General features: G+C 33.8%; 1 long non-coding RNA gene across 1 annotated transcript; it reads left to right on the top strand.

Moving 5' to 3' along the window:
* Window positions 1-9,229: 9,229 nt before the first annotated feature.
* Window positions 9,230-12,352, top strand: LOC128552700 (uncharacterized). Its single transcript, XR_008369146.1, has 4 exons — window positions 9,230-9,286; window positions 9,614-9,660; window positions 10,492-10,546; window positions 12,305-12,352. It is a non-coding gene; the product is annotated as an uncharacterized LOC128552700 (long non-coding RNA).
* The last annotated feature ends 3,951 nt before the right edge of the window (window positions 12,353-16,303 follow it).

Raw genomic sequence — 16,303 nt, forward strand, 5'->3', positions numbered from 1 at the left:
TCACATTATGAGACCTGTCCTAAGCCCTAATGGCATCAAATGGACTTTGTAGTAGTTTGAATGTAAAGCTTAGATATCTACCAACATCCGTGTGTGGTATAGAGGATTCGACTGGGTCCAAAGCCTTCCAGACATGGTAAAAAGCCGTATTTTCTATGTTGGGGCACATCTTGTAGCTATATATGACATGCCCTGACCTCTAGGGCTATCCTAGATAATAAAACAGGGTTTCAATCGATAGCCAGGAATTACATCTATACAACCATGTAGGATATATGTATATTTCTTTGGCATAAAGGCTCGAATCCGGTCAAAAATCTCTTAGTCATGGTCAAAATACGAAGCAGGAAGACAAAACGGTGTCCTTATTCGACCCTACAGGCCTACACGACCATGTATGATACATATATATATCATGGTCATACGGGTTCGAACCGTGTTTAAAGCCTTTCAGACATGGTCAAAAAATAATATATTTCCTAAATTTGAACACTTCCCGGCGACCCTAAATGACCTGCCATGACCCTTATGGGTACGTCAGTTCTCAAACACGCGATAGCTAGGACGACTCATACCTATATGACCATATATAATATATATATATTTCTTTGGCAAAGGGGCTCAAACCCGGTTGATAACCTTTTAGACATGGTCAAATATGTAGTTAGAAGACCAAATAGTGTTCTTATAGGACCCGCCCCGACCCCTAGCGCTATCAAATGTACTCGAACATGGTGTCAATCGATAGCCAGGATGCATAACTACACATCAATGTATGAAAAGAGTTTATTGAAATTCTTCCGACGTGGTCAAAATAAGCAGACTTTCTAAGTTCGAACACTACCTTGTGACCACTAGGGCTATCCTAGGTACCTGAACAGGGTCTCAGTCTTTAGCTAGGACGTATGCCTACAAGACCATGTATGATAACTGTATATATCATGGTCACAGGGGTTCGAGCCGGGTCTAAACTCTTTCAGAAATGGTCAAAATTGTCATATTTTGCAAGGTTGAACATTTCGTAGCTGTGTTTTTCACGAGGTGTAAATAGACGTTGCACCGGAGAGGGAGTAGTTAAGTTTTATACCGCGACCTCTGTCGTAATAATGAGGACTGGTTCTCGGCTTCGTTTTATAAATTCAAAATTATTATGAGAACAATCTTATTTTGTTGCACTCATTATTATGAAGACGATTATATGGTTGATAATCAACATTTCATTGTGCGAATGATGTTCGTTTATATCAGACACACAGATAAGATCCTATCTGTGCCTCTGTTTTTTTAAAGTACTGCTGATGTATCTAGATATAAATAATGTTTTGAAAACTACAACAATGTAAAATGAAATTGAATTTTGCAATTATAAAACAATCAACTCAATTTAATTTAAAATGTTTGCATTTGAAATTTATTATTATTATATTATTATTATTATACCAGATCTGTTGAGCGCCCTTTTCATATGGAGTATACGTTCAAGGGCGCTTTAAAACTGAACATGTTACACATCGCAGATATGTAGGAAAATAGCAAAACATGACATATGTAATCACAAAACTGAAACTGAACAATTTGATTAAACGCCTTTTTTTATAAATGGCGTTGTACATAATAATAAAAAATAATAGTCATTACAACAATATCATGACTGAACAAAGATAATATTTACAGCCTTATTGTAACAAACAGCCATGACTGCACCCCTCCCCTGGAGGTCGTTTTACCCCTATTGCCAATACCAGTGCTTTAAACACCTTGTACGCCCAGAGGGCTGCATATAGTGGTTCAACCTCTCGGTAAAATGGTGCCATCATATACTGTATTATATAGAAATACCACACACTTCAAGTGAAACTCAAGTCTTGCAAAAACACACACATAGAACGTCATAACCCTTAAAATGTGACATGATGAAATAAAAGATGATTTGTCAATTTAGTTAATTACATGATGAATTGTACAGTTAAGAGATCTTCGTCAGCTACGAATGACTTGCCGTAGTTCTGTATTACAAAAATAACAATGGCATATTTATTATGGGTAAAAACAGTCACAGGTGGTATCTATGTGTTGTAGAAAATTTTGGAAAGGTGTGTTTTGAGAGCTCTTTTGAATGAATAAAGTGATGAATCTTTTCTGAGATTGTCAGGGAGGTAGTTCCATAATTTTGCGGCGGCAACCCTGAAACTTCTATCCCCGTAGGTAACCAGTCGACTTTTTTGTGGCACAAGGGTTGTTGCTGCACTTGCTGACCTCAGATTTCTAGTTGGCACGTACACCTCCAGTAAGTCTCTCATTTACACCGGCGACTCTCCATGCAAGGCCTTGAATGTTTGAATGAGAATTTTGTATTTGATTCTATCTTATATTTGAAGCCAATGAAGATCTTTAAGGATTGGTGTTATATGTTCAAGACGGGTTGTTTTCGTAATAAGACGTGCAGCTGTGTTTTGGACATTATGCAGTTTGATCGTTGTTGATTTTCGCACGCCGTACAAAAGAGCACTGCAGTAATCTAATCGTGAGGTCACAAGCGAGTTTATAAGGGTTTTTATGGTTTCAGTTGTCAAATATGGTCGAATATGACCAATGTGTCGTATTTGGCCGTAGCATGTTCGAGTCACAGAATTATCATGATGGTCCATGTGCATGTACGAATCAAGCGTAGCACCAAGGTTTCGAACAGTTTTTGATGGTCTTATGCTCGATTCGCCAACTTTCAGTTCTAGATTTCCAACATGTTTGGAGTGTTTTTGATTCGAAAAAAGAATTACTTCAGTTTTGTCTGCATTCAATTTTAACATGTTTGAATTCATCCATGAGATGATTTCTTTTAGGCAATTTTTCAACTGTGTTTATTGATTTATTGATTATTTTTAACTGAAACATTTTAATATTTCATTAAACCACTGACTAGTGTCTTCATTAAAATAATATAATGTCACTGTACATACAAATAGGGACAATGCACTTATAAAAACCAACATTGGAAATGAATTGTCATATTGAAATATCAACTAATAAAATGTGTGAATTGGCGGATATCCCCTTCCATAAAGATAAAGTATTTTGAAAGTTTATTTTTTGATAAACACGTGATCAGTTTTCATTCTATTTGAAGGTGCCCTTGGCATTCTTTCTGAGAACATGGTAGATAGTTGCTTTAAGGTAAGTCGATTAAAATAAGTATGAGTCATTGTTAATAAAACCAATGTACAATCTCTTTTTCAATTTCTTTATTGATATAATGAAAATAACCGAATGAGAAATATTTTTAGAAAAATTGTAAACGGTTTTGTGCAAGATTTACAACATAGATTTAAAACGTATGCACAAGGACTGGTTCCACTTTTAAATTATGTATTTAAAGAAGAATAAACTACAAATGTAGTTTAAAAAGTTAATTTTGATTTTTATGTTCCCCGAATGGGAAAGAATTAGGTCGCCGCTTCGTCCGCCCGTCCGTCAGTACGTTCGTCTGTCTGTCCGTTCGTTCGTCCGCATGTATAGTAGAACAGTTGCTGGGAGAAAATAAATAACAGTCTTTCTTTTCATTCCGTTTCTTCTATGGGGAATAAAGAACGTTGTTTGTCCGTACATCCGTCGCACAATTCTTGTTCAGAGGTTTTCTAAGCAATAAATGGCTGGAATTTAGCGATGCTTCATAAGAAGCTTTATTCTGAGGACGAGATGCGCATATTGTCTTCATGCTCCGGTTAAATGATTTTTACACAGGGCGCGAAATTCATCTTCAGACAAGGAATGATCTGAGCTGAGGGACAGAGTTAGAACAGATAGAGAGAAATCCTTTTTAGAAAAACTCTGCGAATAGACAGTCTGATACTTTAACGTGCCCGGTGTATAGCACCGATCCACGCGAAGCCGTCTTTTCTGGGAAGAACCAGTACAGGCCTTTTAGTGATAGTATAGCGCATATTCTGAAACTTTCAGAATTATATACTGTAGAAATCGAACAGTCACGTGTTACCATTAACTCTGACCTATAAGACATGCCTTTTTCTAGCGAGATCGCCTTTGTGGGGTGGTAAAGGTCACCGATTTGTAATCACAAAACTTGTCATATAAAGCGTTCCGCTGAAAGGATGTATGGTCATTGCATGGAAAAAGCATAGGGACTAAAGGTGCCCAATCGAATAATTTCTTCAAAATTGGAACAATTCTTAAGAAGTCATTTTATGTTTCATTTGACTTAACTGTGTTCAATTAGTGAAATACTTTCCAAATAGTTTGCAAAATTGCTAACTAAAAGATGAAAACTTGACTGAGAACAAATAATTTCTTTTTGCCTAATTATGATGAGATATACACATATTAAACAATCATGTGTAAATCTACAATATAAAAAACAGTATCATATCCGATTTGGCATCATTAACTGTACGATCCTGTTATTGTAATCAATGAAGTATCTAAACTTGGGTTCCTTCAGTACGATAGACCGGTGGTGACATTTCTATTTCAAGAATTCACAATTTCTGAGTATGAATTCGTGAAGTAGAAATCATGAAGTATATAAATGAAATCGAGAATTGCTTAAAATGGTATTTTGTGAAATCATGAAATTGTGAATAATTGAATTCTTGAATTTTTGACATGAAATATGGAAATCTAGACTTTATGAAGTTGTAAATCATTGAATAACTAAAATCATGAATTATTGAATAATTGAAATGTTTAGTTTGTGAAATTCTGAATTATTGAAATCCTGAATAATTGAAATCGAGAATTCTTGAAATTGTAAATTATTGAAATATTGAATCATTGTAAAATTGAAATTTGAAATTGGAAATCACGAATCATTGAACTTCAGGAATTCAAGAATTCACGAATTCATGATTTGTAGAATTCATGACTTTTGCGTGAAACATCGTGAATTATTGAATTTCAAGTATTCACGATTTCTAAATTTCACGCAACAATTGTGAACTATTGATAAGTGAATTCTTGAAATCTTGAAGTTCAGTAATTCATGAATTGACGATTTCAAGAATTCACGATTTTTGCGTGAATTTTTCTAAATCATGTATTTGTGAGATTGTGAATTATTGAACTCCAAGTTTACAAGAATTCACAAATTCAATAGTTCACAATTGTTGCGTAAACATTGGAAATCGTGAATTTGTGAATCATTGAACTTCAATAATTCATGAATTCACGATTTGAAGAATTAACGGTTTTTGCCTGATATTTGGAATTCGTGTATTATTGAACTTCACGCTTTCACGATTTCAAGAAGACTTTACGTGTAAGTACCATCAAGACCATATCTCAGTAACCACTTGATGTATTGGAAATGAAAAATAATCATTACACATAAAATGGTAACCTTCTGTCTGGCGCCTTTATCAAACTGAAAACGAATGAATTTTCCACGTATTGTCCGACATAGATTGCTTTCTTTTCTGCTTTTTGGTTTCCTTGTGGGGGCAGTGAATAACATAATTGTCTTTTCATATTAAAGTTATTAAACGAGTTGAAAAAGGTAATAAAATGCGAGTCTCTGTCGGGCATTCTATCAGTCTTATTCGACGAGTGTAATAAATTCAATCTGGAAAGACACAAATGTAACATTCTTTTTAACGATCGTAAGCTTTTCCTGCTGAAACATAAAAAATCTTCTTTGGTAACCAACGTGAAAGCTTTAATACACTTAGTGTATTATCAAATTTATGTAATGGCTATACATTTTGTATTTTATTCCAACGAAGTCAGACATAATTATGATAAAATGTTTTCAGTAAAGTAATTTGGAAGTCTATTTAAGAGAAAATAGGTACACAGTGGATGATACCGTGACGACGAACAAATGGACAGACATATTTAGATAAAGTGTACTAGGAAATAATACTATACGTATATATTAGGTAATATATACTACATGGTCTTGCAGATATGTTTTGCTGCACTGAATATAAACTCTTTGACAGAAGAGATGCAGAATATGGAAATAAGATATCACGATGACAACCAATGTTACTTTTCGGTATGGTACACATGGGAAAAATCGCTCGATTCATGTCACCGACCATGCCAATATTTGTACTTGAAATTGCATTGTTGGGCACATTGAAGTCACCTAAGGATCACGATTGTTTTAGTGGTGTTTTTTTTTTGTAATAAGGGTACCAAATTACATCATAATATTATTGTTTTTGGAAACACTATTTTGTTATTCACTGGAAAGCGTGGTACACATTAAACGACTTCTTCTCACGAACGACTTTAAGAATTTTACTAAACTTGGTCTGTAGCATCCTTGTTTTATTATTTTAAAGATCTTCGAGGGTTGTTACAGGAACCTTTTTATTGTTCAAAACGATTTTCAGAGGGCGTTTCCAATAATAAAGGGATTTGTTAGATTTTTTTTCAATGTTAATGACAACGTAGAAACAACTTTATTTTATGACATTGATGTCTTATTCAATTGAAGATATTGGAGAAAACATGAAAACTCTGTTAAGAATTTGGGGGACCAAGTAGTGATAAAATATTAGTTGTTGCTACGGCTTCGTAATCTGAAGTGAGGGGTACAGAACACCACTGAAAAACGAGGTCAACATCATCAAATAGAGATAGACTCTAAAATCTTCAATGATAGAAACGCATTAAATAAAGTCTAGAAATTGATTTCCAAGTCCTTGAAGTAACCAAAAATGATTTTACAAATGTGAAATTTAAGATTTGTTAATATCAATTACAGAAGTTTAAATATTTAATTTAAGGTTCTGTTCCGCAATGAATGACATCTCTTGCTTTGGGCTAATACTTATAAGCAGAGATATATATTATTTTACTTCCCTTACTATTATATAAATGAGTGGAAAATGAAAACGGTTTAACACATTTTTGCACAAGAAAAACATTTAGGATTTATTCATATGTATTTGATTTACCCCTCAAAACCTGATTCCTATGGTTTTGTCAACTTACTTATGGTGAAAAATAGCTTTTAAAGGGAATTCCAATATTTTTTTATGCGCATCTTTCTGCGCAGCCGACACTTTCTATGGAAAACTGAAGTGAAGTCAATATTTGTTGAAACATGTGACAGACAATCTTAAATATGAGGAATCCTGAATGAATAAACAGTTTTGATAAGTTTTATCAGTAATCAAATGTTGATACTGGTTTATGTTGTATTGACAAGTATCATGTCTGACAGATATCTTGCCATTTTTGTGGTTGTGTTTTCACATCGCATTTTAGTACAAAGGCAGTGTTGTTCATATAATGTAAGACAATTGGCTTAGTACTGATAAGACAATATCACCTTTCAGATTATTTAGTATTCAATTATAGAAAGAAATAAAAAAAATTAAAACTTTTTTTAACTTCAAGCAGATATACATGCAATCAGTTTGGTCAGGTTTGCGCCATTTTTCGTCCGAAAAGGTGTTGTATTCAAGCGGTCTTTAACATAAAATTTAGCCTGGTGACCCATACATTTTAAGATATTTTTGTGCTCACAATACGATTATTTATACACAAGAAAAACAGGAAAAGATTCTATGAAACAGTTTTTTTTTTCAAATTTAAAAATATATTCTTCACTATGGACTTTTTTTATTGAGAAAAATTCACAAAAGTGAATATGAAACAAGATTTTTTTTTCATTTGTATCCATTATTGTAAGGATGTAGTATAATTACAGATATGAATATGATATCAAGTAAGTATATAATAAAATATGTAAAAAGAATAAACCTTATTGTGCTGTCTTGATATATGTTTTGGCTGGTATTTATACAAAAAGCAGAACATTATGAAAATGTTGAAAAATCGCTGGCAGTTTCAGCAACAGTGAGTGTTTTCAAAACAATTTTTCACAAAAACAAGCCTAGTGACCCATTGTTGTTATTTGTTCATTGTTTTCAGCACAAATTTTCCTATCATATATGTGAATTTGAAAACAAATCTATGAGAGGAATAAAAACTATCGGAATTCTCTTTAACAAGCCGATAATAAAACGAAATACTTATAAGTATTTTATAATGCAGATAATACAGTTTTGCTTGTATAAAATATCACGATAGAATCACTTTTGTAATACAGAACACCTAGTAGGATTAGTAAGGTGCAATTATATTGATCTCATTTTCTTATGCCTACATCAAAACTGTTAGTGACAAACTGACCGATATCGCTATGATGAAATTACGCATTGATAATACTATTAAGAATTCTAACACAGCTCGAACTGATTGCCAGTTAAACAAAATGAAGGTTCAAGCTTATTTTTATCCTGCGATTAACAAGGTCTGACGCGCTTTAAGTAAGAGAACATTATGATGTCAATTATGACGTCCGATTGCCACATGACATTCGGTTTATTACCACTGGGATTCAGCCCGGCATACTTTTTAAGAAAATAGTTCAATAAGCATGTAAGAATCAAGGCCCTCTAATTTACCGAGTTCAGATGCTTAATTACCACAGTTTCTATTTTTAAAATTAATGCTAGTTTGTAGATACTTGTCATTCTTGCAGTAGAAGTATACAAGTTTGCCAAATATCGATATAAGGAACACCAGCTCAGATGACCTCTGAAAACTGCTTGGCCACAGAGCTGACCAACTGACAATCTTAAATTAATGAGTTGTTTATTACATGCATAATTGCAATGAAGAATTGTTTTAAGGATAACGTGCTTCATCACATCATGATATCTGTGGAATCCCAGAGCGTTGCTTTGTGCCCGAGTACGGAAGGATGAAGGCACCAAGGAATCTCAAGAGTTTATGCAGATCCATACACGCATACATACATTAATGCTAGTCTAACATAAAAGACGAAAATGAATATATTTTCAATCCGCGCCATTCAATGTCCATGAAGTGCACGGAATGTCATCGTTGTTTGAACATGTTGACGTGATTACCTTTTACATTATACGTTGTAGAACCGTATTACATGTAGGCTTTGCACGGAATGCCCATATGTAAAATGGTGTATTAACAGCTCGTGAATGGTGTGAGAAACTCACTCTTTGCTTACATTATTCATTGTTCACCTAAAGCTAATTAGGATATTTATACCATCTTAATCTTTAAAAAACATCTACAAGTTGTGTATAGTAGTTAATGCACGAAAATAATCAGAGACACCATTTAAAGGGGAAGTAAATGGAAATGGAACATAAAGCCTTTAACGAAATATTAGTAAATCTTGTATAAAATGTTTTATTATTTCAATTTATTCTTTTACAGAGTGACGCCGACGGCAATATATATCAGCTTAAATTTGATACAGTGGATATTAACGGTGAATATTATATTGTGTCTATACATAATCTATACTATTTGAGGCAGTTGTTTTAATTTTCCTTTTTCAGACAGTTTAAGTATCGGTAGGAAAATTGTAGTTTTCACAAAAAGTTCAAAGGGTAAAAAGTTTCGGTGCTTTTGTCAAGGTGAAACATCCAGGATTCATCCGTGGTCATCTTACCTGAATACCACTTTTAAAGGTATACGTGTGAAGAATGTAAACTAAGTAACTACAACTCTAATTTTCAGTAAAATAATTTTGACAGTTTATAATTATATAAACATATGTTTAGTTTACATTCATAGAATTTATTTCCATTTGAAGGCACCGAGGACATTGTAGCCAAGGGCTTGAAAGATTTTCCCTCTAAGGTATGTCGATTTGAATTAGTATGGCATGTTAAAGGTCAAACCAGTATGCACAAAACGGCACCGTTTAATTAAACCTATATAATGTTTTAACTTACACGCACAGGTAATCAGAAATAGTTCTTTTAATCAAATCGTTATAATCTTTTAAAAAAATTTCTAACATATTTATTTTTCATATTTGTTGACAGTTGAAATAGAAATAATGAAAAAATAGAGAATTACATGTGCGTCCATAGGTCACTGGGGCTTGCACTTCCTGTCACTGTATATAGTTTCATCACACTAGGTGAACTATTTTGGATACATATGGAACACAAAGCATTTTATCAGTATTTAGCACTTAGTCAGGTTCCATAGCTCTTGTCTGGCTGAATAAAATCTTTAAGAGAACATTAGGTGCCCAACTTTACATGCTGTGTAACAATCCAGTAATGTTTTATGACTCTAGGTCAAATACATTTTGAGATTTAATAGACATCAGCCGTTATGCCCTTAATGTATATATTTGACTAAGTCAAAGGCCATAATCCCATAATCCAAGAGAAAGGAAACATTTTATTGCACTTTTTAGCCTTAGCAAACTTTTCATTTCATTTAACAGTTAAAATAATGAAATTTCATCAGTTCCATTTCTTAGTTGCAAAATCACAACATTTCCTCTTAACCGCCTATGTTGCCTCCATATTTCTTTCAAATTTCCATTTGATGTTACGATTCATAGAAACAAGACACACTTTAAAGGTGGACTAAGTGGAAATGGAGCATAAAGCTTTTAACAAAATATTAGCTAACCTCGTTTGAAATATTTTATTGTTTTTCATTCCTTTACAGGGTGACGCGGACGGCAATAGTAATGAAGGTAAATCTGATACAGAGGATATTGACGGTGAATATTATATGGTGTCTTAACATAAACTATACTTTCTGATGCAGTTTTTTTTTTATGCCCCCGAAGGGAGGCATATTAGTTTTCAACTGTCCGTTCGTTCGTCACAACGTTACCTTTTGGCATGAAGGCACTTTACTCGCGAACCACTGCACCCAGGACCTTTAAACTTCACATGCTGATAGTACTCATTGAGTACACGACCCCTACTGACTTTGGAGTCACCAGGTCAAAGGTCAAGGTCACAGGAGCCAATGTTAACTTTTTGCATGAAGGCACTTTACTCGCGAACCAATGCACCCAGGACCTTCAAACTTCACTTGCTGATAGTACTTATTAAGTACACGACCCTACTGATTTTGAGAATACCAGGTCAAAGGTCAAGGTCACAGAGGCCAACGTTAACTTTATGCATGAAGGCACTTTACTCGCGAACCACTGCACCCAGGATCTTCAAACTTCACGTGCTGATAGTACTTTTTGATGATACGACTCCTCCTGACATTGAGGTCACCAGGTCAAAGGTCAAGGTCACAGGGGCCAACGTTAACATTTTGCATGAAGGCACTTTACTCGCGAACCACTGCACCCAGGACCTTCAAACTTCACTTGTTGATAGTAATTATTAAGTACATGACCCCTACTGACTTTAGGATTACCAGGTCAAAGGTCAAGGTCACAGGAGCCAACGTTAACTTTATGCATGAAGGCATTTTACTCGCGAACCAATGCACCCAGGATCTTCAATCTTCACTTGCTGATAGTACTTATTAGGTGCACGACCCCTACTGACATTGGGATTACCAGGTCAAAGGTCAAGGTCACAGGGGCCAACGTTATTTTTATGCATGAAAGCATTTTACTCGCGAACCACTGCACTCAGGACCTTCAAACTTCACATGCTGATAGTACTTATTGAGTACACGACCCCTGTAGACACTGGGTCACCAGGTCAAAGGTCAAGGTCACAGGGACCAACGTTATCATTTTGCATGAAAGCACTTTACTCGCGAACCACTGCACCCAGGACCTTCAAACTTCATGTGCTGATAGTACTCATTGAGTACACGACCCTTACTGACTTTGGAGTCACCAGGTCAAAAGTCAAGGTCACAGGGGCCAATGTTAACTTTATGCATGAAGGCACTTTACTCGCGAACCACTACACCCAGGACCTTCAAACTTCAAATGCTGATAGTACGTATTGCGTACACGACCCCTACTGACATTGGGGTAACCAGGTCAAAGGTCACCAGGTCAAAGTTCAAGGCGTTGCGGAGGCATTTGTCATCATAAGTGACAGCTCTTGTTTTTTCTGATAGTTTAAATGTCTTAAATAGTAGTTTTATGAAAAATATGTCGTTTTATAATCGGATGTTGAACTGAACTTGTTGTGTGATGCGGCACTGAAACAATACTTGTGACATACATTTAAACTATATTTTTAAAGATATTGCTAACATTGTTAACGATATTTCAAAGTGATTTTCAAATTGCTATAAACAGAATTATGGTCACATTTGGAAGGAGTTTTGTATTAAGTTCAAAAGGTAAAACGTTTGGTGCTGTTGCAAGGGTTAGAAGTTCAGGATTCATCCCATCCCTAGTTATCTTGACAGGAGCACAGCATTAGAATAGGTATACGTTGAAAGAAAAGAATCTAATCAAAGTTACTACTACCCATATCAACATCTTAAGTAAAAGAATTTCGAAAGTTTGATTAATAAACACATTCATAGAATTTGTCTCTATTTGAAGGTATTCATGACATTGTAACCAACAGCTTGGAGAATTCTGACTCTAATGTAAGTTGAATTTAATTGATATGGCTTATTGACAGTCAAACAGGTCTACACAGAACGGCGCCGTTTGACATATTTACTGTTGTAAATACCTGTACATGTAAATGATTACAGATCATCCGATATAGTATTGAATCACATCGTTACATTCATTATGTTTTTCTGTGAGAAATATAGTTCAAACAAATTTTCTTTTTATATTAGTTGACTGTTTTAAAATCAAAATAACGACAGAAAAAAAAGTAGGTGTGTGTCTATTGGACTATAGTGGTTCTCGCAATAACTATCACTGTACATGGTATTGTGAATCGAAGTGAAATATTTTTAAGACCTGTGGAACATAAACCTCTAATCACTTTGTGTAAGTTTCACAAAGTCGAGTTGCATAATTCTTGTCTGGCTGAGAACAAGAGAAAGTCAGGTTCGCATTACTTGTTTAATGACTCTTGGTCAGGTATATTTTGAGATATTTGAAACACAAACATTTTTGCTCTTTATGCATTCTTCTAACCAAATCAAGGGCCATAATCCTATCTTCTTTTTACTTTTTTACCGAATCAAAATTTTCATTTTTTTTTCACAGCCAATAATATGAAGTTCAAAAAAACTCATTTCTTTGTTTCTTTCTTATTCGTAAAAATAGAGACACACTTTAAATTGGGAGTAAGTGAGAATGGAACATAAAGTTTTTAACAAAATACCCGCAAATTCGTATAAAATGTTTTATTGTAATCTTTTATTACTTAACAGGGTGACGCGGACGGCAATGGTCATGAGCGTAAATTTGATACGGAGGATATTGACGGTGAATATTATAAATTTCTTTACATCAACTATATTATAATACGCTGTTGTTTTAATTTATCTTTTCCAGATGACTTTAGTGTGTGCATCTTAAAGACCTTCAAAAAGTAGTCTTTACAAAACTATTTTATTTCATAATCGGATGCTGAACTGAACTTGATGTGCGATGTCGTATTGAAACAATACTTGTAACATTTAAACTGTCCTTTTAAAAAAATGGCTCTCAAATATTGTAAGATATTTCATAGCGGTCATTTTAAAATTGCCAAAACAGACACATGGTCCGAATGGGAAGGGTTTAAAACAAACGAAAGGTAAAACTTGGGGGCTTTTGCCAGGTAAAATATATTTTTAATTTCCTTTTTACTAACAAAGGTTTTGGGGCACTGAAAAGATGTAAAAAGCGAAGTTTGCACAAATTTCGTTTTGAAAAATCGAACTAATAATTTACGTGCCAGGGGGGGTAAATAAATTTTGGTAAAACGAATGCAGACTGGAATAAAACAATTAACACTATGCTGTATGCATTTAAAATTGCGAAAAAGCATCAAAAAAAATATACTCAAAGAGAAACCCCTACATTCCCGAAAGTTAATTATACTAATTATTTTCTTTTTTTCGCTCACCTATTATTTGCATGAGATACTTTTTCGCTAAATCAGCGGGGGTGAAATTTTGTAGGGAAGAAAATTGTATATTTAACCAGTTCTTTAAAAAAGGCCTCCGGTTTTTTTAAAAAGTTCATGGTTTTTTAAAAAAAAGTCATGACAGCCCTTTAGAACAGTGGGGGAACCTTTTAAAACGAATTCCAATGTGAAATTTTTTAGTTTTTTGGGTTCGTTTGTTTGATTAGACCAAAGGTCGGGATTTATCCCAGTTACTGTTGTAAACAGAATCAACTGCCATAGAATCGATCTGTAAAATTAAATTAAAAACCCAAACTTTTAAAGACTAACATTTCAAATTTTATTTTGAAAAACACAGATCATTTGGCGTTTCTATTTGAAGGGGCTATGACATTCCTTCCGAGAACATGGTATACAGTCGCTTGAAGGTAAGTCAGTTAAAATATAGCTCATTGTTAATCAAACCAATTTACAATCCTTTTTAAATTTTCTTTATGAAATAATGAAAAAAACCGAATGAGAAATTTTTTTTTAAAAAAAATTTTTAAAAGGTTTGGCAATTTTACAAATAGATTACAAGAAAGATTTAAAACGAAAGCACCGGGTTCCACTTAAATCATGTTTAAAGAACAACAAGTTTCAAATTATTAATGAATTATTATTGATTTTGATTGTTACATTCCGCGAATGGAAAAGCATAATGTCGCCGCTTCATTCGCCCGCAGTCAGTATGTTTGTGTGTCTGTCCGTTTGTCCGTTCGCATTTTAGCCGAACAGTTTTGTTGCAGGGGAAAACAATAAAGTGTTTTTTTTCATTCCTTTTTTTCTTTTGGGGCTAAAAGAACGTTGTTTGTCCGTCCGTTCGTCGCAAACTTCTTGTCCATAGCTTTTCTAAGCAACCAATTGCTGGAATTTAGCTAAGCTTCATGGTCACATTTGGAAGGAGTTTTGTATTAAGTTCAAAAGATGATTTTTCACAGATTTATTGCCGTTTGATCATTCAGTATTGTTTGAGTATTCAGTATTTATAACATAGTACACTATAGACCTATCCTCTCAGGATTATTTACCATTATCTCTGGCTGACCGGGAAAACCCCATGGGAGCCTTACCCCAAAGAGAAATGAGGAATCTTGTGAACCCATTTCTAAACAACTCTTTTCTTATTCCTCAAAACTTCTTTTACAGCTTCACTACTATGATAAAATTTTTTTCACCGTCGAAAAATTCCGTTTTGGCTTGAATATGAAAAAAGTTTTTTTTAAGGGTTCGTCACTTTTTTTTCCGTTTTTTTTTCGTTTTTTGGATTGAAATAGTTTTTGCAAATCTAGAGTGTTTGTCTCTTTTTAAATTCACGATATAAAAATAAAATTTTGGGATAAATTTAAAAAAACATTTTATTTTAAAAAATAGGGAAAATGTACCACCCGTCCGGGAATTCATAATTTCACCTTTGAACTATAATAGAATCTTCTGTGTAAAAAAGCGATAATGTTCAAGGGCTGAACACCATTTTAAAGAAAATAACACAAAACGGCTAATATTTGCTGCATGTTTTCAAGGCATTGAGACTGTTAGAATTAAAAAAATCAATCATTGTTTTGATTCAGTTTTAAAACATACTTCTTTTAATATTTGTTGACTGAAAAGAGAAAATAAGGGTTTGGAAAAAAAAGAACTAGATGCTGTCCATATACCCGGGCTTACATTTTCCTTTTACTGTATTTTTTATGACTCTGGGTTAAATATTTTATGACATATGGAACACGGGTTCTAAGCACGTTTTATTTTTTTTTTTTCACGAATCAGTTTAAATTGCCCCTTTTCGGGTTTAAAAAAAACCAAAAGAGCACACCAGGTGCCAAATTTCTCATGCTATGTAACAGCCCTTTAAAATTTTTTATGCACTAGGCCCAAATAAATTTTGAGATACATAAGACACCACCTTTTTTCTCTTAATGCTTTTTTCAAACAAATTTAAAGGGGCCAAAACCCATAGTCCTTGAGATAGGGTTTTTTCTTTTTACAAAACTTTTGCTCTTTTAAAAATTTTTTTTTTTAAACAGCCTTAATAAATTTAAAGTAAACTCATTTCTTAGCTGAAAAAAAGGGGGTAAAAAACCCAAATTTTCAAAAGGGCCGCCTTTAGGGCGCCAAAAATTTTTTTTTTCAAATTTCTATTTGTTTTACGTTTTCGTAGAAAGGAGACTGGAATCAAACATAAGCTTTTAACAAAATATTAGAAAAAACGTATGAAATTTTTTATTGTGTTCATTTATTACCTTTAACGGGGTTGACGGGAGGGCAGTGGTAATAGCGTAAATCTGATACAAAGGTTTTGCGGTGAATTAAAGATTTTTTACCTAAATTTAATACTACGCAGTTGTTTAACCATCCTTTTTTCAGTTAATTTTAGGTCGGTGTGCACTTAAAGACCTTAAAATAGTATTCTCCAAAAATAGTTTATTTCAAACCAGATGCTGAATTTAATGCTTGCAATGTCGTCTGAAACAATGCTTTACTTA

The sequence above is a fragment of the Mercenaria mercenaria genome, unplaced genomic scaffold (assembly GCF_021730395.1).
Source record: "Mercenaria mercenaria strain notata unplaced genomic scaffold, MADL_Memer_1 contig_3052, whole genome shotgun sequence".
NCBI classification, from domain to species: domain Eukaryota; kingdom Metazoa; phylum Mollusca; class Bivalvia; order Venerida; family Veneridae; genus Mercenaria; species Mercenaria mercenaria.